This window comes from Rattus norvegicus, chromosome 4, assembly GCF_036323735.1.
Source record: "Rattus norvegicus strain BN/NHsdMcwi chromosome 4, GRCr8, whole genome shotgun sequence".
NCBI classification, from domain to species: domain Eukaryota; kingdom Metazoa; phylum Chordata; class Mammalia; order Rodentia; family Muridae; genus Rattus; species Rattus norvegicus.
The window spans coordinates 168939302-168962132 of NC_086022.1; the positions used below are offsets into that span (position 1 = coordinate 168939302).

A 22831-nucleotide genomic window follows, 5' to 3' on the forward strand; every position below is an offset into this window, starting at 1 on the left:
GCTCCCAGGCTGGTTTTGAACAAGAACCCACCTTCTCCCTTGTCTTCTCAGTACCCTCTGGAGTCTGATACACTGGGTACACACTCAGACTGATGTGCAGACCTGCAGTGAATAAACTTCCTTACCCAGAGTCCCATTCATGCTTAACTGTATGCCCCCCACCCAGGATTTATCCTGTCATAAAGTATTGAAATCCCTGAGAGGTGGACTATTGACGGCTAAGCGAAGTTACAGACGTCAATAACTACAATCCCGTGAAAAAGAGGTGATGACTCACCACCAGAGTGCTTCTAGAGACAGGAAAGGCAGCAACTAATTGTGAGGAGTGGGAGGGAGGCAAACCTCTCGTGAGGAAATATTTGAACTAGATCTTGAAGAATAAACGGGGCTTCATGGTGACATCACAGATGTAATAAATGTGGGAAAGGGGGCTGGGGCTGGCATTGGTGGAATGTTTGACAGCCAGCCACAACGCCTTGGGCTTCATCGACGACACCGAGGAAACTGGAGGTGGTGGTGCACACCTGTGAGCCCAGCACTCGGGAGGCGGGAGGGGGAGGTTCAATCATTTGAAGTTCAAGACCTGGGCTTTGCAAGAGCTTGTCCCTAAATAAATAAACAATAAACAAACGACAAACGGAAGAATGCACGGATGGTAGGAGCTTGAACTGGAATCTTTCAGCCCAGGCTCACCTAACAGCCTTGTTTGCTTGTGACACGGTCTCCCTATACAGTCCAACCATGCTCAAACTTAGAATCCTGCTGCCCCAGCTCCCAGATACTGGGGTTTCAGGTGTACACAGCAATGGAGCTTTTAAGGCTACCAATGCCCAAACTACACTCTGAAACCATTAAACCAGGCTCTCTGGGAAGCCGGAGTCAGCACGTTTTCATTCCACTGCGCTGCAGTCCGGGGGCACTGGTCCAAAACGAATGCTTTACTCTCGGAGAACAGGCACTCGAAGTGTCCTGCGATCCTTGAACGAACAACCTCCTGAGAAAAAGCCCGGCCAAGCCACTGCCACCAGCTTTTCCTGCTGCAGATTCTCCCCCACCAGCTCTCTGTCCTGAGATCATCAAAGTGTGGTCTCTGGGCCAGCGGCATCCGCATCAGAAACTTCGGGAGTCGGGCCCAGCCACTAATGCATACCCAGGGCTGGCAACCACAGCAGCCGCCTGAGTTCCATCGCCGCTGGGCATCCGGGTGCAGTGGTCCCTGGCCTACAACCAAAGTGGCAGAGGGCCAACACTCACTTGTTTCTTGTGGTACTAAGAAAGGGCTCTGGGGATGGAAGCGTGGGGTTTGGGGCTCTCTCCTCTTCAGAGCAAATTTGCTAAATAGACCAGAGACTCAGGATGTGGAAAAGCACGGATGTGCCTACACGAGTTTCCTTCGGAGGAATGGATAAGACTAGGTGTTCCAGGACTCTTCCCCAAAGGAACTACAGGACATGGCCTTGTCTAACCCCTCCTTCAAAAACTCCAGACTGTCCCTGGAAGGGAAAAAGTCGGTAAGTGAAACAAGTACAGAAGGACACAGCTGCCTGAGTGGAAATGGAAATCTCCTTTCTCCCTAAGACATAAGGTGGAAACAGGATCCACATAAGTGACCTGCCAACCCTGGAGCCCAGAGCCTGTGCCTGGAATCTCTAAGTCAGTGCTTTCTTGTGCTGGACTCTGGTTCTCCACTTGCTAGAGACAGCACAAGTCCTCTGGGCTTTCCCACTTACTTCATTTCTACTATTCTGCACTGAAGTTCAGGACCTGTGGACGGGGACACACACACACAGACACACACACACACACACACACAGACAGACACACACACACACACACACACACACACACACACACACACACACACACACACACTTCGGTTTTGCTTAATAAAAAAATCCCCAGGTCTAGAAACTTGGACTTTGACAGCGTGTGTATAGCGCCACCTGGTGACCACAATTGAACAGCACAGTTTCCTTCCTTGTCCTGTGCTTATGAAAGGCACAGATACAGACAGGTACAGATAGATTCTCTTCTCCCCGTGTGGTCTGCTGTCTCCTGAGAACTCAGCCACTCTGATACAGGCACTGAAAAAAATCTCCTTTTTTTTCACAAAAAAAGTCCTTGTTTTTTTCACCAGCGCAAAGCGCAAACATATAAGCAAGGCATAGTGCTTTGTTCAAATCAACAGGTATTTAACATCTTCTGAAGCCATGGCTCTCTAACTGTGTTATCCATGAAACACAGTGGTGGCAAGCAGCTGTGGTACCTAGCAGGACACACTGATGCTGGCTAGGCATTCTGGGAAATGAGTTCTGCCCTTGATGTCCACTGTGTGACCTTGGGTGAGTGGCTTTCTGAACCTTGTTGTTCAAGGCTTATTAATAATAACCCTGCTCTATTGTCCTCAGGAAACCCAGGTTTTCAAAACATGCCACGTGTCGATATTCATCTCTAAAGCAGTAACTTGTGAGTTCAGCTTCACAACCAAATTTACAAATGTCAGACAAGTCAGAAAGTCCGATGTCCAGCAGAAACGATCCTTCCAGAATTAAGATGAAATTGTAAGAATTTCAGAAGAAGGAAGATGAAGAGAAGCTCTCACCAGCAAGACAGCCTTAAAAGAATGGCCAGACTTCTCTGTGGGAGAGGAAGACAGAACCTTGGAAGATTATGAAGCAAGAAAATTGGCATGTGTGGTGGGCAAAACTGAGGGTGCGTGGGGTGGAGACACCTTCTTGGCTTGAGTTCCTAAACTGTGTTTAATAGTTGAAGTGACCAAGCCATCTCAGTCAGCCAACAGAGTCTCAAGGGAGGGAGTGAGGACTGAGAAGAAAAGGATAATTAGACAACATGGCATGACTCCAGCCAGTACAGAGGCTGAAGTGGGTTTATTTTTCCCAGTCTGCTTTTATATCGTTCTAAGTACATACAGAGAATATGGTCAGTCCTGAGGCATAAACAGAGTAGTCAAGGAACAAACAAGGCATAAACAGAGTTAAGGAACAAGCAAAGCATAAACAAGGTCCCATGGTTACTGTCGTCAGGGTCTTAACAAGACCCATCAAGACACAGGGAACCCATTTGTCAGCTGCATTCATCTTGAGCCTACTTCTTTGTCCTAGCCCAATGGCAAATTCCTGCCAAATACCTAGAATTGGCCTCAAAAGTTCTCCACATTGAAGATTGAGAACACTGACACCATGCCCAGTGCGTGTAAAGGAATTAATTGATAATTATACTATAAACAAAGGAAGTCTCTACACGTCACTATAAATGGGGAAATACTCTCTACACATCATTCAACCTGGCAAATAATGACACCAGATGATTGTGGTGGGAGATATATAGATACACACATACTCATATACATGATAGAGATTAGATAAATGATACAGAGACAGAAATAGATAAATACAGATATATGGTAGAGATAGAGATGATATAAATTAGATGATACAGAGATAGGCAGATATAGATATAAGTGGATTACGATTTAGATATACGATATAGATATAGAGGATACAGATATGTGTCTATACGACCTAGAGCACACACTAAAAGCTATAAGGAGATAAATTCATGAACACAGACAAAGCTGGATGGAAACCGTGCACGTAACCCAAGAGAGGACAGAAAACACAAACTAGACAGCAAACAGAAAATGGCAAGTATAAGCCAAAGACTGTGATATTTGGGTGTGGAAGATCATAATGAAGCCCATTATTTTGTATGCTAATTAAAAATATTTGTTTAAAAAGGAAGGAAGATACAGGGCTCCATATAAGATTAGAAGCCGTCTCTGTGAACTGCAGCGGAGACGACAGAGACAAAGCCTGGGAAGTGGCTCAGTCACTAGCGTGCTCGCCAAGACAGCAAGACAACATGAGTTTGAGCTCCGGGACTTGGATAAAAGGCGGGGTATGGCTGTGCACCTGTTATCCCAGTGCCCAGTGCCGGGGGAGGCAGAAATGGGTTCCTGGGACTCACTGGCCAGGCTGTCTACCCAAAGCTAGGAGCTTTATCCTCAGAGAGAGAGGCTGACTCAAAACACAAAATGAAGAGCGATTAAGTAATACACTAAAATTGGCCTCTGACCACAACAGTGGGGGCGGGAAGGCGCCAGCTCAGGAGGCAGATCTGTGTCTGGCTCGGCCACGTTCAGAGAGGCTTCCTCCGGCAGCAGACGGAAGCGACTATGGAGACTCACAGGCAGACATTCTACAGAGAGGGAGAGACCGCAGAGCACTCAGCTCTAAGGGGTTTGTGTTTATCTCACCTCGGGGCTTGGGCAGCTGTGTGGAAAAGGCGGCAGGAGTGTCAGAGCCAGAGGACATGGAGGACACCAAGAAGACAGGGCCTTCGAAACACCCGGGACCGATAAACATATGGTCTCACACAGACAGCATGCACGGGGCCTGAGAGGGTCTGCACGAGCTGGGGCCATGCACGGGGCCTGCGAGGGTCTGCACGAGCTGGGGCCATAGAGCTGAAAGGAGGCGTGGACACGGAAACCTGTCCTTAACCAGAATTTACCTCCAGTTAATCACCACTTGTTATAAGAATTGGTTTTTCTCCGAGAGAGTCTCGCCGGGGAAACACTGCTCTTGGGAGTTGGCGAGCTCAGCAGCGTGTCAGAGGTTCTCCTAATGCCCTGTCGGACCTTTTTTTTAAAGTTTATCTTTTACCTTTCTAATTTTTAAATTGTTTCTCTCTCCCTCCCTACCCCTCACCCCTGCCCTACAGGTCCAGTGTGTAAGTTTTGTGGCTTTCAGTTTAGTCTTTTTATGGGTCCCCTGAATGTGGGAACCAGTGGGTCTCTGAATCAGTTTCTTCTGGCTTTTCTTGAGCATTTTCCTCCTGTTTGTTTGTTTTGTCCTCTTCTGGTATGTTTGTTTTTGTTTTGTCTTATATTTTGTTTTATTTTATTATCCCTTGGAGACCTATTTTCTAATGCGAGACAGAAAGGGGGTGCATCTGCATGGAAGGGGTGGGGAGGAAAAGTGGAGGGGGGAGAAACCACCATCAGGATATGATGTATGAAAAAAAATATACTTTCAATTAAAGAAAAAAAAAGGAGGGGGGTGGGCAAGAGACTTGTACAGGACATTCAGAGAGGGAAAAAAATGATTTTACAAAGGCCCTTAAACATAAGAAATTCACTCATAATAAAAGAAATGCAAGTGAAAGGCCCTAGTTCTTACTGATATGGAGTTCCTGTGAAGGACCCTAAGGGCTTTTGCCAGCTTTACACCCACCTGCCTCAGGTCAAGATTAGGCCAAGGACCAGCTTCCCGCCTGGGGTCAAGGCTAGGCCAAGTTCCATTCTCCACCCACAGTTCTCAGGAGGAGCAGGGACATTCTTGAAAAACCGCAGGATGTACTGACATAGTCACCCGACTTTCTAGTCCCAGATAGAGTTCGAATGCATGTCATATGCTTGCTAGCCAATAGATTCAAAGGTCAATGTGCTTAGCCAATAAGTTTAAACTGTAACCTTGCTGGTGTAACCTGTACCCCTAAAAAGTAAAAAAAAAAAAAACTGCTTGTTATAGCCATCCGGGGTCACCTTCCAGTCACTTGCCACAAGGAGCTGATTGAAGGTCAGCCCTGATGCGCCAGAAAATAAAACTCTTGTGTTTGCATCAAACTCCGTTCTCGAGTCTCACTTGGGGGGGGGGGGTCCTCCCAGCAGTTAAGACTCATTTCAAGCCTCACACAAATCAAAAGGGGAAATAGAGTTCACTCCCAAGAGGTGGAAGAGCTTGGGAAAGCCACAGGAGGAGCAATGGAACAGCAGGAAAGTACAAAAAAGACTGGACAGTCGCATGGCTCCTGCTGCTCAGCTCCCCACCAAAGGGAAGAGAAAGCTGCAACCTCACCCAGGAGTAAGACACACTGTCCTGGGAAAACAAACAAGACAAAGGTCCTACCCACAGGTCAAGCCCTGGCGTGGGCTTGCTCAGACACTGACTTGTTTGACAGGACAGGTCATCAGGAGAGAGGAGAGTGTCCAGGCACCATCTTGAGAGGGAATCTATTCTTTAAGATGATGCTACATTCACCAGCCAGCAAGTCTGGATTCCACCCGTCACAGGCTCAGGAGGGTTGGAGAACGGCGGTGAGAAGCAGGGGAGTCAGGCACCTATAAAGCTAAAACTTCAGGTCAGAGATGCTTAGCCCAGACAGTGAAGCATACAGGGAGGGTAGAATGTGTCCCTGGGTGCCTGGAGAGCAACCTCCCCAACTGAAAGTAACTCTAGAGTTTGATGCCCTGGAGCCGCCTGAGGTCAGCAGATGGATCCAGAGTCGTCCACCTGCCCTGAGGTCCTCTGCGATAGTCTGAGGATTCCAAAGCACCCGCTGATACTGTGATGTCCACAGCTGTGTTGGTCCCACAACGTGACTGAAGCTTAGTGGATGATGCTGTGGTCCCTTCCCCCCACTAACAGCCTTCCTGAGAGACACTCTCCAGCTAGAACCTTAGCCACCCAGGGGGTACAAACAAGGGAATACCAGGAGAAATATGAATATGGGGAACCCTGCCCAGCCCACAGACTGCAAAGCTGGGTATGGCCAACAGAGTCCCCTGGTCACAAAGGAAAGCCTCTATGAGCATCTCTGGGAGACACCAGACCTCTGATTCAGGGCTATCCATCAACGGCATAAACTTTAGATCTTACAACTTCCACTGGCCATGTCCCCTGCCTATTAACTGGAAGCCACCAATGCTCAAGACTCATAAGGAAATGTCTCCAACACTTTGTTGCCTTCCTTCTTTCTCTTCTGCCTTTGGGGTTTCTCTTGCTTTCCCCTTACTATGCAGCTAGTACTACTTTTACTGTATAATCTCTTTTAGCTTTTGTGTTTTACTTCACACCCCGCCCCTTTATCTTAGGTACTTTTCTATTGCTGTGATGAGTCACCATGACCAAGACAGCTTACACCAGAAAGAGTTTATTGGGGGCCTACCAGTCCAGTGGGTTAGTCCATGATCATCGTGGTAGGGAGCATGGCACCAGAAAGGCAAGCGTGGTGCTGATGCAGTGGCTGGGAGCTCTCGTCGGATCTGTACACACTAGTGACAGCGACGGGACTAACTGGGCATGTCATGGACAAAGTCCACGCCCAGTGACACACCCTCTCCAGCAAGGCCACACCTTCTAATCCTTCCCAAACATTTCTACTAACTAGGGACCAAGTATTCAAATCCATGAGTCTATGAGAGCCATTCTCATTCAGACCACCACAATCACTTAATTTTGTTTACATATCTTTTCATTATTGAGTAATGTTATTTATTTATTTTAAATTTGGGATCCCCTGTATTTTAGTTGAAACAAAAAAAAAACCAACTACTTTAATAATATCTTGACTTTATAGTATTTTTAAAGCAAGTATGCTTTCATTTTTCAATTCCCCTTTTACAATTTCTAATTTTGTTTACAAATTTTCCCATCATTGGGAAGTCCTTTTTAGTTCCATTTTCTAATCTCTTGTCCTCTCTTCCTCTTTGTTTTTCTCCACTCCTCTTCTACTTTTCCCTTTACTTTATCCAACATTACTTCTCTGTCTGTCCTCTCTCCATCTCCCCCTTCCTATCTCAATTTAATATTCCTACATTTACTTTAAATAATCTTTAACCTCACAGCCACTCTACTTTGCCTTTGCCATGCTCTGCTTATAGGAACGGCTGACGTATCGTCATGCACTAATTGATTCTGGTTATTCCAGAACAATTTGGAGCTGCTGCTGCTGCTGCTGCTGCTATCACAGGTTGTTTGTTTTTTCTCCTCTCTAAGTGGTACTAGGGACCCAGCCCTCAAGGATGGCCTGACCTGATCATTAAGATACTCAAATAAAACTGGAGAGATATCCAAATAAAGAGATGCTCACAAAGCAGCACAGAAACATAAGAAACACAAAAACATAGGGCAACTTGGCTCTTTAAAAGACTAAAGCCTTCACTAAAGATTCAAGGACACTGGAGTCAGTAAAATGTCTGATGAGTATAATGCTAAGTGTTGTCAGCTTGGTAGAATCTAGACTTGGGAGCTGGACCTGAAGGTAGACTTGTGAGGGCTTGTCTAGTCCAAGGTTAGATTCTATGTCTGTGATGGATTATCTAGTCTAAGGCTAGATTCTATATCTGTGAGAGATTGTCTAGTCTAAGGTTAGACTCTGTAAGTCAGTGATGGATTATCTAGTGTAAGGTTATACTCTGTGTCTATGAGGGATTATCTAGTCTATGGTCAGACTCTATGTCTGTGAGGCATTGTCTAGTCTAAGGTTAGACTATATGTCTGAGAAGAACTATCTAGTCTAAGATTAGACTCTATATCTGTGAAAGATTGTCTAGTCTAAGGTCAGACTCTGTGTCTATGAGGCATTGTTAGTCTAAGGTTAGACTCTGTATGTCTGGGAGACATCTTCTATATTACATCAATTGATTTGGAAATTGATAATTTTTTAATTGTGGACAGGACAAATAGTGGACTGCATAAGATGGACAAGTGAACAGAGTCCTGGCATACAGGTATTCATTTCTCTCTATTTTCTGATTATAGATTTAATATGAGCACCTGCTTCAAGTGCCCATTGTTTTGACTTCCAATCACATGGACGAAGAAAGGAAGCCAGTACAGAACATGCAGAGGAAAGGTAACGGCACAGAAGAGAAAGTCATCAAGATGGATAGGAATCAGCACTGCGAATGGCAAAGGCCAGCAAAATGGGAGAGAAATCCAATAGAAGAATTCAAATGTTGTAAAAAAACAAAGATGCTGGGAACAAAAGGTGAAATTAATAAAATAAAAGTCATAATGGTCGCCATCGTCACTAGAGTTGGCAGAGAAAAAGAGTGACAAACAGGGAGGAAGAACATGGTGGAGATAGATTGCCCTCAAAGATGGATAAAGAAAACGGTAAATAAAGGAGCATTGGCTACAGCATCTCAGAACGCTGAGGTGCAATCAAGATCAGTCTTAAGAACAGAATCCACAGGCTTTAAAAAAGGAGCTGAGACATTGATAAATCAGTACCATAGAGTGTCTACTAAATGAAATCAGAACAGAAAGTCCTTATTCTCTGCATCTTGACCATTGTGGGTTTCTATGTTAGCCATCGTCTATGGCAAAAGAAGCTTCTTTGATGAGGGTCGCTGACACCGACTTATGGGTATGACAATAAATCTTTAGGAGAGTGTTTTATGCTGTGTCTATTTAGGGAAGTAACTGTAATAGGTTCACTCCTACGGCTATGACCTCTAGCTACAGGTTCCTAGCCCTATAACTGTCCCAGGTATGGATTTCAACTTATGAATTAGGCCTTAAATCCAATCAGAAAGCGGTGGGTTATTCCTATGACATTCAAATCACTGAGGGTAGTTTTGACTGCCCTATCTGAAATGGGTGTCCAGTTCCCAGTTCTCTGTATTGACAAGAGAAACATAATGACTTGTCACTGTCTGGTGTATTGTAGCCCCCCAAAAAGGACTGTAGTGTGTTTTAAATGTAATACAGGGGAGGGGTGCTCAGATTCCCTGCAGACATTCAAAAGAATCCAAGTATTCCAATGCAGAACCCAGGAAATATTTTCCCATGGAAACACTGTGTTCTACCAAACTGTTAGTCTTTAAGATTCTAAGGGTTCCACACTTTAGCTTAACCCTACTAGTTAAATGGCCTCTTCTGGCCTAACCTAGCAAAACTAACCACCATGAAGAACATCAGCAGGAGGGGAAAATGTGAGTTCTAAACAAGTCACTTAGAATGTGGTTTTAGAATGCAATCTACTCTTAAACTTGGTGTTTTCCTAGACGTTTGTGCTGTCAGGGACAATGGAAAATTTACCAGGTTTTCTGAGCAGAACCCTCAGGAAAGAGACCAGGATGGTCAAGACACCAAGGCCAAGGGTGGGAAGAAGGGGATGCCTAAAGAGAGCTAATAATGTAGACTTGAGGTGAGAAGCCCTCTAGGGGGCCATCATTCATACCCTAGTATGGGGATGGTGACTGAGAGGAGCCTTCGAAAGAGCTTCAGACCAAGGAAATACCTTGTCCTAAAAGGAATGCCAAAGGGCTGAAAAAAATAACTTTTTAACCAGAAACTTAAGAGCAGGCCCTGTGTCTGCACAGTGGTTTTAATCATGGCTTTAACCAAATGTTGAGCAAAACTGTTCAGGGAGAAAGAATGCATCTGTGCTGGAAATGTAGAGAAGTTTCTGCCTAACATTTCCAAAATGTACTAGTTGCTTTTTGGTCACTCTGACAGGATGCTCGAAGCAATGAGTGAAGAAAGATTTGTCTCCACTTATAGTTTCCAAGGTTTTAGGCTAGTGTCACTTGGCTTAGCACTCCTAGGCCAGTAGTAAGATACAGTATTAAGGCCAGGAGAGTGTGTGACAAAGGAAGTTCACCTCATAGCAGACAGGAAGTAGAGAAAAGGAAACACTAAGGAATTTCTCAAGCATCCACCTCCAGTGATTTTCCTTCAGATCGCCTGAGTGCCTCCACATGAGCCTTTCGTGGGGGACCTTCATATCCAAATAGCAACACTAAACAATACAGTATAACAACTATTTGCACACCATGTACACTGTATTCAGTGTTATCAGTGGTTTAAGAATAATTTAGTACATGGGAGGCCATGGATCTGTCATTTGCAAATACTTGAACATCTGAGGATTCAGTTATCCAGCAGGGCCCAGAGCCAGTTCCCTGCAGGAGCGGATGGACAGCTGTCCACCTGGGATGCAAGGAGTAAAAGAGGAGGTGGAGCTGAAATTTGTAAATGCAATGGAATTACAGGGTGGAAAGCACAAAGACCAAGTGAGGCCTCAAAAAGAGAGGCCTAGGACTTGTCCTGTGGAAGTGTCCATTATGAGTTCTGAGCAGCATGACGAACCAAAGGTAAGTTGAGAGGTTTTCGTGAGATGTCCCAGATACTTCTAGATGAAACTTATGACTTTGGGGTATATGATGGTTTGAATAAGGATGACTCCCACAGACTCATATTTGAATACTTGGTCCCCAGTTGATGGGACTGTTTGAGAAGGATTAGGAGGCGTGGCCTTGTTGGAGAAGGTGTGGAGGGAGCAAGCTCTGTGGTTCCAAATGCCCAAACCATTCCCAGTTAGCTCTGATCGCTCTCTCTGCCTTGTGATTGTGTCTCAAGATGTAAACTCTCACTACCGCCCCAATGCCATGCCTGCCTGCCTGTTGCCATGCTCCCTGCCACAAGGGTCATGTCCTCTAACTCTCTGGAACTGTGGCCCCCATATATACTTTTTATTTCGTACGTTGCCCTCATCACAGTGTCTCATCACAGCAGTAAAAAGTGACTAAGACAGAGTGTGAAATTCAACATGAAGTTGCTTTTGTCAGCTCACCAAGAAGCAGTGAGCAGGAAAGGTTGGGGAAGGGCAGGGGCAAGGCATGACATAGAAGCCAAGGGGAGGGGAGCTGGCTTTCAGGGAGCAGTCTATGCACTCTGGAGTAGTGGGGGAATGAGACCACCTGGGCAGGGCTGTCCCTTCTCAGCCTCACTTGGGTTGACACCCAGCCATCCCATTCTTCTCCCGTGACTATGACCACATGTAATCACTAAAAGGTCACCAGAATCTTTCATGATGCTGGAAACCCAGCTCATAAACAAGGAGTCTCAAGGACGTGTCCTGGCTCCCTCCACTCAGTCCTGATGGTGGTCATCATGCCTTCTTCCCCTGTTCACAAAGAGCTGCGCTCATTAAATGGCTATCACCGTGAGGAGTTCCAGAGAGCAGAATGACCTAACTCTGGTTCTTCATCCAGGAAACTCATTTCCCCTAAAGCTCTCTTCTGACAGAACCGTAAGAAGCAGCATGTTCTTTTCATGACGGCCTGTGTGGACAAAGGTGTGTGCTGAGAGGAATCCTGAGGCGAGTTACGTCTCCTTGCTCTTTAGGCAAACAGGATGAAGACAGAGACTGAGTCGGTGGACTCTGAGGCTGAAGGCCAGTAAGGACTGAAAGATGTGTTGCAAACCTATTGTGGGACAGCGTGTGGAAGAGTGACCAGTCTTCCTTGAAGAGCCTGTTAACGCTTCTGAAGGAGGTGAGAGGCAAAGACTTTCCCAGAAGTTGAGAGAGACACAGGTCCTGAGAGAAAAAGGGATGAGGATCTGCGCTTGCTTCTTCCCTCCCTCTTTTTTCTGTTTTCTGTTTTGTTTTATTGTTTTGATGTTTGTTTGGGGAGTTGTTACGTTTCGGTTTGGTTTTGGTTTGGGTTATGGTCTTGTCTTGTTTTCAGTTCCAGGGCCTTATAGGTGTTGGACAAACTCTCTCACTGAGCTGTGTCTCCAGTCCCAGATCTTTTTTTAAAGGAGGATTTTACTCACTAGCTTTGAAATAATACAGAAGCTCAAGCTAGAATTGAATGTAAGCATCTTGAGTAGCTAGGATTCAGACCTGTGAGAGGCCCAGCGTCAGTTCTTGTGGGTTTTCCACTGACAAGTAACGATTGTGTGTATCTGAGGCTGCACTGCAATGTTTTATTGTTGCTTCCATTTTTTGAGACAGGGTCTTGTTATTTGGCCCAGGCTGGCCTTGAACCTATGATCCTCCTGCTTCTGCTCCTAAGCTCTGGGATTATTGACATGCATTGTCACGCCAGGCCAAGGTAATTTTTTGATACATATTTGTAATGTATATTGAGTATATCAGGTTGATTAACAAGTTAATCACCTCTTTTTTTATTTTGTGTAGTAAAAACACTCAACATCCATGCCATCATCTGTTTTGAAATGTACAATGAATTATTTATTGCAATGAGTCACCAATCTGTACAGTCGTCGCTTTCGTACTGAACAGTTGTGCCTTTAACCCAGTGTCCCCTTCCCCCAGCTACTGTCTAGCCACCAGTCAACTCCAAGCCTATGGGAAGTGGCTTGGGTAGCATTTCTTTCCCCCATGCTGGCTGAGTTCACTTAACACCGTTGCACACCAGGCTCATCTGCGCTATCACCGTTTACGGGATTTCCCGTTTTGAGACTGCACGCTGGATGTGTATCAGAGGTTCTCTGTCCATTCAGCTGAGATGGATAATTGGCGTGATCCGTACTTCCTGGCTTCTGTGGGATGTTTGGAAATGAGCACGAGCGCAGTACGTCTTGTGCGAAGCCGGCCATAGCAAGGAGTGTTTGGACAGAGCTAGTGAAGCTACCAAGGGAGATCACGGAGCCGCACTCTCCCTGTGACTCTGACGCAGCACGGATCACCATCCAGAAAGTCTCTCTGTGCCCCTGACGATCTCCTAAGGCTGGTGCTGGCTGTACCATATGAGACTCGTGAGGGCGGGAACACAGCCCCACATCACCACCTCCACCTGCAATTACAACTGCAGCAGCTGTTACTGAGAGCCATACTCCTCCGAGAGCACCTCGCCCACTCATAGGTCCATCTGTTGGAACCTCATATCAGCCTTACTGGACAGATACAGTCCTTAGTGTTCTGTTTTATAGTCGTAAACCAGGGCATCAAAGGAGGTTGAAGATGGACGCAAAGACAGAAGAAATTTGCTAATCAGAAATACAGGTAAATGAGAAGCTAAGCAAGTAATTCCATCAAGAAAAAAGAGGACTGGGCTCTGTGTGCCTGTGTGGTGTGTGTGTGTGTGTGTGTGTGTGTGTGTGTGTGTGTGTGTGTGTGCGCGCGCGCGCATATGCGCGCACATGCATGAAAAGGGGGGCGACTATGAAATGAGAAGTAACTTTTTAGATAGTTTTCTGTTAGCTCTGTTAACTACCTACCCAGGTTGTTACGGTGAATTTAGGTTGGTGCTGGGAGTCTGGTCATGCGTTAGGTTACAAATGATTGGTTGCTCGGGGGCAATCTCTAGTTACAAGAGAGCTATCACCAGAGAGCCATCCACAGTCAAAAACAGTAGAAGTCCCAAGGCTGGAAGTAACTGAAGTTTCCAAACGGCACTCTTTGTCTGGAAGGTAAAGACTAAGAAATGTGTGTCCTCAGTGTAAATCTCACGCTCTACTGAAAGTAATCACAGGGGCTCCGAGGAGTTCCAGAAGATCCGCACTCTCTTGGCCTAACTGCAACCATTGTACTCTACGTTTCCTCCCAAGTTAGTCGTCAGAGGCACCGGGAAGTTAACCGACTTGTCCAGGTTCCTAGAGCTGGTCTAAAGAGAGAGCGGAATTTGAATTCAGGCAGTTTGGCTACCTGCTCTATTTCTTCAGTAAAAAGGTGCAAGAGTCAGTCTGGGAAGCAGGCATTTTGACCCATGCTTGGAATCCCAGAGGCTGAGGCAACAAGATTACAATGAGTTCTAGATCAGTCTGAGCCTCCCCAGCAAGTGCCAGGGTAGCCAGGGCTACACAGGAAGTCCTGGTCTGAGTTAAATAAGAATCAAGCCAGAGCTGTAACTTGCCGGTAAAGTGCTTACCTCCCTGCACAAGGCCCTGGGTTCGACATAATTCTACAGAGCTGTAAGAACAGGGCTGAACGCAGCTCTGCAGGTGTGGTTTTCCCTTCAAGGGTACAGCATGCCATGACGTCTTTGACACTCCTATTAACTCAGCTTAGAACATTATCGCTTTCTTTAATTTCTGCATTACATTTGTTTACTGTGTACATCACAGCAGCACGTGTGTGGAGGTCAAAGGACAACTTGAGGTTGGTTCTCTCTTTCTACCATGTGGAACTCAGGGACGAAACTCAGTTCATTAGGCTTGGCCACAAGCGCCTTTAACCCCTGAGCCATCCCGTCGGCCCACCATCGCCTTTCGGGAAGGTGTCCCACACTGTTTCAAATAAAGCAGACACTCAGCCACAAGGCATTTTGACACGAGGCCGCTCCTAAGTAAGGCTTCTCTTACTCTTTCTGCATACAACTGATTGGTTAATCCTAAGTGTTCCAAATCTTAGTGCAAGCTTGTCCCTGCAATAATTTTGGGACCTCATATATTGCCTTTCCCAGAGCAATGATCACTTGCCAACAACAGCTGGCAGTTTCTGAAACACCAGCTTTGTACCCGACACCTGCCAAGTGCTTCCCTCGAAAACCTCAGCCCTTTGCTCTTGACACAAAGTCAGATCTTTGTGTCTTCTTTGAATAGATTAGGAAACCGAGGCTAGTGTGGTTAAGGAAACTGTTCATAAGCTATTTTAGGAGCTAGAAGTGTGGCTCAGCGGCCACAGGGCTTGCTTTGCTGTGCAACTGTGAGTTGTAGTTTGGATGTTCAGCCATGAGTCTGTACAGATGCCCAGAAAAAGCTTGGTGTGGTGGCCCACATCTGTAACCCAGTACAAGGGACAGAAAGCAGGCAGAACTCTGGGGCTTGCAGAATGGCTAATCTATCAGAAGCAGCAAGCCCTGGGCGCAATGAGAGACCGCCTCGAAACAATAAGGTGGAGAAACAATGAGGAAGAAAGAGGAGAGAGGGGATGGGGAAGAGGGAGAGGAAAGGGGAAGGAGAGAGAGAGAGAGAGAGAGAGAGAGAGAGAGAGAGAGAGAGAGAGAGAGAGAGTCTAATTGGGAAATGACAGAGCCAACACTCACATTTAGAATTCTCACCTGACTCCGTGGACCATATTCCTCCCCCCAACCTCCTCTTCCCATGGTCTATGAACTCGTCACTACCCAAGTCAATCATAAAAAAATGTCCGACAGAGTCAAGGACAGGGCTCAAAGGTGGGTTTCACCTCTCCTGCTATACATTTGCTTGTTACTCACAGTCAGAGGTGAGGCGTTTCTCACAGAATGTTCGAGGCCAGAAATGTTGGACCCGTTGCCCACACTCAGACACCCAAGCCAGACCAAGGCAGAAGGGCCGAGTTTCTCATTCCATCCACAGACACTTCACACTTTGGGCAACGGTGAGAAGCCACCCACGGAGTTTTACACCTACACCTGTTTTGTAATTGTTCAACTCATCCCCATGCACACCCTTTGACCTTTGACCCCTGGTTCTGGAAGGTGCCCTTCACTAACTCTGGGATTTTGGTCTTTGGGTGGTGTAAGAATTGAACTCGGTGCTTCAGACATGCCAGGCAGGCACTATCTGCCACTGGGCTGGTTCCTGCGCTCCTCACAGACCCTTTCGGAACTCGTGACACCTCCATGGAACTATCCCCTAATAACTCGGGTTCTTTTTTAGGGCATTCCCAAAAGTGTGAGGCTTCTGAACCACCAACTCCCCAAGACTGGGAAAGTCAGCCCTCTCCTCCAGCACCCCTCAACTGTGACCCGTTCTTAGTTTATTTTCTATGGCTGCAAAAAAGACAGCTTGATCAAAAGCAGCCTAGAGAAGAAAGGGTTAATTTGACTTCTTGTCCTGATCTCTGAGGAAAGCCAAAGATTGGCAGACACTAAAGCAGAGACCAGAGAAAGGGCCTCCGTCCCCATACCTTGCTCAGCTCGCTCTTTTCCGTAACAGAGGATCACCTCTCGAGCTTGTCACGTAGCTTGTCCACATCTTCACAGATCAGGAAACAGAAAGCTCCTGTAGGAAATAAAGGCCCAACCCCAGCTATCGGTAGCCTTCTGAGGAGTTCCTAACCTTCGCAAACAGCGCCACCTGCTGGTAACAAAGGTTCGAGCACCTGAACCAACGGGAGCACCCGCTTCAGGTCCCTCATCCAGTCAGACGCAGAATGAGTAACAGAAATGTCTCCAATGCATACAAATGTGCTTCAATCAAGCCTATGGTCCGACATGAAGATACGGTGGGCCTGAAAGCCGAAGAATTTAAATGATTTAACTAAGGTTTACAATAAATATATTTTATTTAACATTCTCATGTTGTAAAAGAACTCAGTCTGATTGGTCCCTTCAACATTCCACCATGGATAGGGGAGGAGCTCCTGAGGTGTCCACCCACCCCTACCCCGCCAAGGAGCTGGTGGCAGTTAACAGTTGCTGGGGTGAGGGTGTCATTTCTTCAGTGGTGTAGCCACTGGTAAGTTGCCCCTACTCTAAGTAAACGCCCCCCACCCCCACCCCCGTAGCCATGCTCGCACAAGCAGCCCTTGTGGGGAAAAAAAGACATGAGACTAGGAAGGCGATTAACTATCTAGGAAGAAGAAAGCAGAAGCGTGAGGGAGATCGTAATGAGGGGAGACTATGACCACAACATGTTGTACACTCGCGGGGAAGTTTAAAAATAAATGTATTCCCTGGGTCCTGCTAAGACTGAACCCCCAGTGAACTAGACTGTTGGGGGGAGGGGGACAATGGGGGGAGGGTGGGGAGGGGAACACCGATAAGAAAGGGGAGGGGGGAGGGGGATGTTTGCCCGGAAACTGGGAAAGGGAATAACACTCGAAATGTATATAAGAAATACTCAAGTTAATAAAAAAAAATAATAAATAAATGTATTGGGCTTAACTAACACATTAAAAAAAAAAAAGCGAGATCTAAGGTCCACATCATAAGAGAGAGAGAGAGAGTGAGAGAGAGAGAGAGTGTGTTTCAAATGCCTTCTGAACCGTCTAACCGAAACCAATCTGATATTCTATCTGGTTCAAAGGAGACCTTCAAACACCAGGCATTTATAGTTAGATAAGGAATGCAGAGATGAATCCACAAACAGGACAAACTGGAAAGGCTGCCTGTTCTCTGCAGGACAATAAAGGAGGGCATTCTGCGGGAACCAGCCCTCATTTTCATGGGAGGGACTATGTTTATATTCCCTCGTCTTCTACACATTAACCTGCATCTCTGTGAAATCTCGATGTGGACTAATCCGGAGCATGCAAGGGGCAAGCCCCTAGGAACCAGATGGCTTCCAAACTCCCAATCACCCACTGAGGACATATCATCGGTCTTTTTCCTGTCTCAAACCATGTTTTCTACTCCAGAGTCAAGGGGCAGCAGTCATGGTTCCAGAAAAGAATACGGAGTTAATAAAAGACATCAAAATAGTGACAGGAAAGATGGTCAGGGTGTGGGGCTCTAAAGACAGACAGCCTAGGGTTCCCTCCAACCTCAGCTACACATGTCACCTTGAGCAATTCTTTGCCTCAGTTTCCTTATCTGCAAGCTAGGCATAACTATAAATACTCTCTACACAACTGAGTTTAAAAAAAAAAAAACAAAAAACAAAACCAGCAACTGTGAGAACATGCTTCTGTTTATTTCTATAGTTGATGGCTGATTAGGTCGAGAATTCTTTTTCAGTGATCATAAATTTGACAAGACAGATGTTCATTTTCTCCGAGTTTCTCATAGCCTCTCCTAGGGCAGACACTGTCTCATTAGCAGTCGTGTAGACCAACATCTACCTTCCCGGCTTCCTTAGAGGTAGAGTTGATATTAGCATCAAGTCCGAGATGTTCTCAATGGTGGAGTCCTCAAAGGAAGTCGGGATAGCCTAATCCACCCCAATTCTATCCAGTCTCTGTGCCAGGAGGGCCCTGATGGAAACAATGTTTCTTGCTCTGCCCTTGCCTCTGACCTTACCAGCAACGCTGTCACCACTCACCGCCTTCCGTAGTTTGTCCCCACCCAAACACAGTTCTGGATTTACTGACAAGGACTGGGTGGCAGTATTCCCCCCACATTCTCTTTCTGGATTCTTCCATATTAAAAGACGTTTAGCTAACCAAAGAAAAACTAGCTTCAAGTTTCATGCACCACACAGACTACAGGAGAGTTGAGTAATGTAGAACTCTGTTTGAGTCAGATTTGGGGGTGCACATCAGGAAGCAGGAAGATCAGAAGTTCAAAGCCAGCTAAGCTACATGGCAAGACCCTATATCAAAAATCCAAAAGGAGCTGGTGGCAGTGGTGCACACAGCACTCAGGAGGCAGGGACAGGCCGATCTCTGTGAGTTCGAGGCCAGCCTGGACTACAGAGTGAGTTACAAGCCAGCTAAAGCTACACAGAGAAACTCCATATCAAAAAAAAAAAAAAAAAAAAACCCTAAAAGAAAAAATAAGTAAATAAAAGGAAGAAAAGAAGAAAAAAGAAAAACAACATAAACCAGCAAGAATCAAGATCTTACACCACATCCTCACAACAAAAATAAAACCGACCAATTTGAAGGGGCCTAGCAAGGCGAAGGGGAAGGTTCTAGACTTTCAAGGGCAGCTGACAGTGTGGAAAAGCATCGATGTAAGAGCAGTGTGTGTGTCAGCGAGGACTGGTGCTGTCCTTCCCTTACCAGTCTAGATCAGGCTCCAGTGAAAACCTACCTGCCCTTCCTCACAGAGCAGGGGAGAGAGGAGAGTCTGCCTGTGCCTGTTTGCCAACTCAAAATGCCCTATTGTCAGAGTGAAGGGCCGTGGAGTGGCATCTTCTAAACCCTTCAGGGACAGCCGTATAAAATATGGAACAAAACCTGGACTAGTTACCAAGATAACAGGGAGAATGGAACAACAACATTATAACAATATTTGCTATGAAGTGAATGAATGAATGAATGTTCGTAAGCATTTTTTCTTTCGTAAGCATTTTTATTTCATTATATGTCCTTTTTAGTTTCTGCATCTTTTCTACAGAAGCATGTGTACTTTTAGGACTGAAAGGGAAGTAGTTTTTGTATCAGGTTAATACAGAAAATGTGTTGAGGCTGGCGTGGTGATGTGACAGCTTCTTAGGTACGGGGGGGGGGGGGGAGTGGGGAGGGGGGAGTGGCGGCGGGGGGGGGGGGGCGACCCGAGTGTGTCTGTAGACAGAGTCTGTCCTTGGTGAGCTCACTTCCTTGTCTCTTAGTTTCCTTTCCAATACCTTTTGCTTTGTGAAATTGTTCTCTTTTGTAACAAAGTAGCCCAGGGTCCTCGACTTTGATCATTTCATTCTCCTGGTCTTCTGGCCTTGACTGCCAAAGTGCTGGGATAACAGGTGAGCACTGTTGGGGATTTTTTGTTTGTTTGTTTTTTGGTTTTGGTTTTGGTTTTGTTTGTTTGTTTGTTTGTTTGTTTGTTTGTTTGTTTGAGACAAGACTTCTCTGTGTCGCCCTGGCTATCCTGGGACTCACTCTGTAAAGCAGGCTTCCATGAACTAGCAAAGATCTGCCTGCCCCTGCCTTCGGAGTACTGGGATTAAAGATGTGTGTCGACACTACCCTGCTCATTAGGAAGAAAACCCATTCCTAATACTTCTTTAATAGCCTCTCAGCTGACCAAACTCCTACACACAATGTTCATTTGCTGGTGGGAGTTTATTTTAGGACACCAAGAGTCACAATTTCCCATGCTCCGGTCATTTTTTCACCTTGTCTGGGTCTATTAGCCTGAGAGCTACATGACCAGTTCCCCTTCCCTAGAGTTTATCCAGTTTCTTTATCTATGCTTTACCAGCTGTGCTCAAAGTTTCGGGATCATAAGAATACAAGAATACAAAAGTCTACGTCAGTTAAGAATCTGGATGGAGACTAAAACCATATATGACTATTTCTTACGTCATATACATAGAGAGTTTAATCATAGGGTAGTAGCATGTCATATCTAAAATTAAATTTCGTGGCTTTTACTACATCTGGGGCGAAATTCTTGCTTATAAGCTTTTCTACTGGTCCTATCTGAAATGGGGTTTTGGGGTCACTGGAAAGATATGTGATTTGACCTGAAGCCAGAAGGACCACGATCTGGATCTCAATCAACCAAGGAGAACCCTAACCACCCTAAGCCTGTCGCCTCCTCTGGGAAACAGGAATCCTGACACCTGCCCTCAGCATGGTTAGGATTGCATAACCAGTGGACAGCGGTAGGTGACACGTGGGCTCGATCTGCTGGACGCTCCAGAGAGTAAAGTGGGGGAAAGTGAACAAGAGCTATCAGTTGAGGTGAGTGAAGGCTGAAGGCATCAGCTTCCAGGCGAGGAAAACAGACGGGGGGGGGGGGGGGGGGGGGCCTCGGAACAGAGCCCAGAATCAATAGGGAGGGATTGGCTGGTCTGGTGAGAGAAAGCAGGGCTATGGGGTGACAACCTGTAATTCTCTCTCTCTCTCTCTCTCTCTCTCTCTCTCTCTCTCTCTCTCTCTCTCTCACACACACACACACACACACACACCCATCTTGGTGCTCTCAGTAACAGACATTTTAGAGAAGCCAGCGGGATTGAAGAGGAAGGAGGGTAGAAATTGTAAACAGGAGAAATTGTACAGAGAAGAAAACTGGAAAAACCCGTTCTCCTTGGCGCTCGACCAGCGTCCATGAGTCAGTGACTCTACCCTTTTTTTAAGAGACCCCTGCTAGGCCAGTGGCTTGGCAGCCCCAGATCCCCTAAGAACCACACTGTTCCGGGGACCCAGAATAAGTGTCATGGGACTGTACAGTGAACTCTGGCCAGCAGATTTCCTCTAGACCTTGGGGGAAAAAGACTTCCTGTCAGAACTGTATTCAGCCAGGTGGGAATCTGCAGTTAAAAAAAAAAAAAAAAAAAAAAAAAAAAAAAAAAAAAAACCTCTGACACAGGATCTAAGCAGTGTGCCTGACCCTGGGAAATACAGACCAGCAGTCAGCATTCATGCCTGGACTTCAGAAGGGCCCACCCGGAGGTGACCAGCATCTGTGACCTGATTCATGGAAGACCACCCATTGCTGGGAACAGTAAATGGGACCCAAACTCTCAAAAGTCCACTCAAGAACGAAAACAGCATTTGTAACCCAACCCTCAAAAAACTGTCCACTGGTAAGACAAGCAGTTGTGACCTAATGTCACAAAAGACTACCCCGGTGTTTGACATGCCAAACATGTCTGGAAGCCCAAGAGAATGACTGAAGTCACCATGCAGACGGGAAGGAGTACTGAAGACCAATCTCAGTACCCCAAACACCCGGCTAGCAAAGAAAACGACACCTCAACCCTATTACACTTTAAACCCTCTTGAATATTTCAAACACTTCCACTGAAATAATAATGGTGATTTTAACTTGACCAATGACTTCATATAAAATACAAGAACTGTGGACAAGCAAGGCATCAAGACTCTCCAAAATTTATTTAATCCCCAGCAATGGCACCTGATGAGAAGGATTTAGATGAAATCCCAGAGGAAGAACCCAAAGAATAAGTGTAAGTAAAACCAAAGAAATCAAAAAGGACACACATTCCTGAGCCAACTCTGAGACGACACAAGCACATACATGGAATAAGAAAGCCAGGCCAGTAGATTAAAAGCTAATGAAGAAGAATAATGAAAAGAAATAAACACAAGAAAGGAAACTTGTCGGTAAATCCAATAAAAATCTTTGTGTCAATAGGAAGGACTAAAGGAAAGACGTAAAATTAAGGCTGGATGACAACAAGGAAAAGTTAGGGAGTTCAGTCAATGACAAGGAAATAAATAAAATATGAACAGAGCAGCTGAGATCAATAGAACACTATGAAAAGATAAAATCTAAGAATCATAAGCATGGAAAAAAATTTCATGCTAAAGGAATAGAAAACAACAGTAAGATCATCATAAAAAAAAAGAAAGATGTTTAACTGGATACGAATATATTTAAAAAACTAAACAGACAAGACCGTAAAAGAAATTTCCCATGTCATAATTTAGCAAAAACACTAAATAGACAAAAAATATATTGGGATGTGAAGAGAGAAACATCAAGTCACAAAAGCAGCTTCATTAGAACAATGTCAGATTTCTCAACAGCAACTTAAGAACCAGGAGACCTTAGAACTACGTGCTTAAAGCTCTGACAGACAGCAACTGCAACCCAGAATGCTACCCCAGTAAAACTATCTGCCATAATTAAAGGAGAAAGAAAAAGTTTCATGATTAAAAACAGACTAAAGAAATGCATGATCTCAGACTCACCGAGATCTGCCTGCCTCTGCCTCCAGAGCACCGGGATTAAATGTGTGCACCAGCGCCGCCCAACAGAAAAGGCACT

The 22831-nt window shown here is 45.6% G+C and overlaps 1 protein-coding gene across 4 annotated transcripts in view; it reads left to right on the top strand.

The window, feature by feature from the left end:
* Positions 1-9617: 9617 nt before the first annotated feature.
* Bcl2l14 (Bcl2-like 14) overlaps positions 9618-22831 on the top strand; it is a 40532-nt gene continuing 27318 nt past the window's right edge. Inside the window, exons 1-3 of one of the 4 annotated variants that reach the window (XM_006237533.4) lie at positions 9618-9742; positions 10805-10906; positions 11940-12088. The gene's annotated coding sequence lies outside the window, so the exon portion shown is untranslated. Of the gene's footprint in view, positions 9743-10686; positions 10907-11939; positions 12089-16799; positions 16947-22831 lie in introns of those variants that run through there. The other 3 variants (XM_039108221.2, NM_001024338.1, XM_017592836.3) reach the window with 3 other exon arrangements.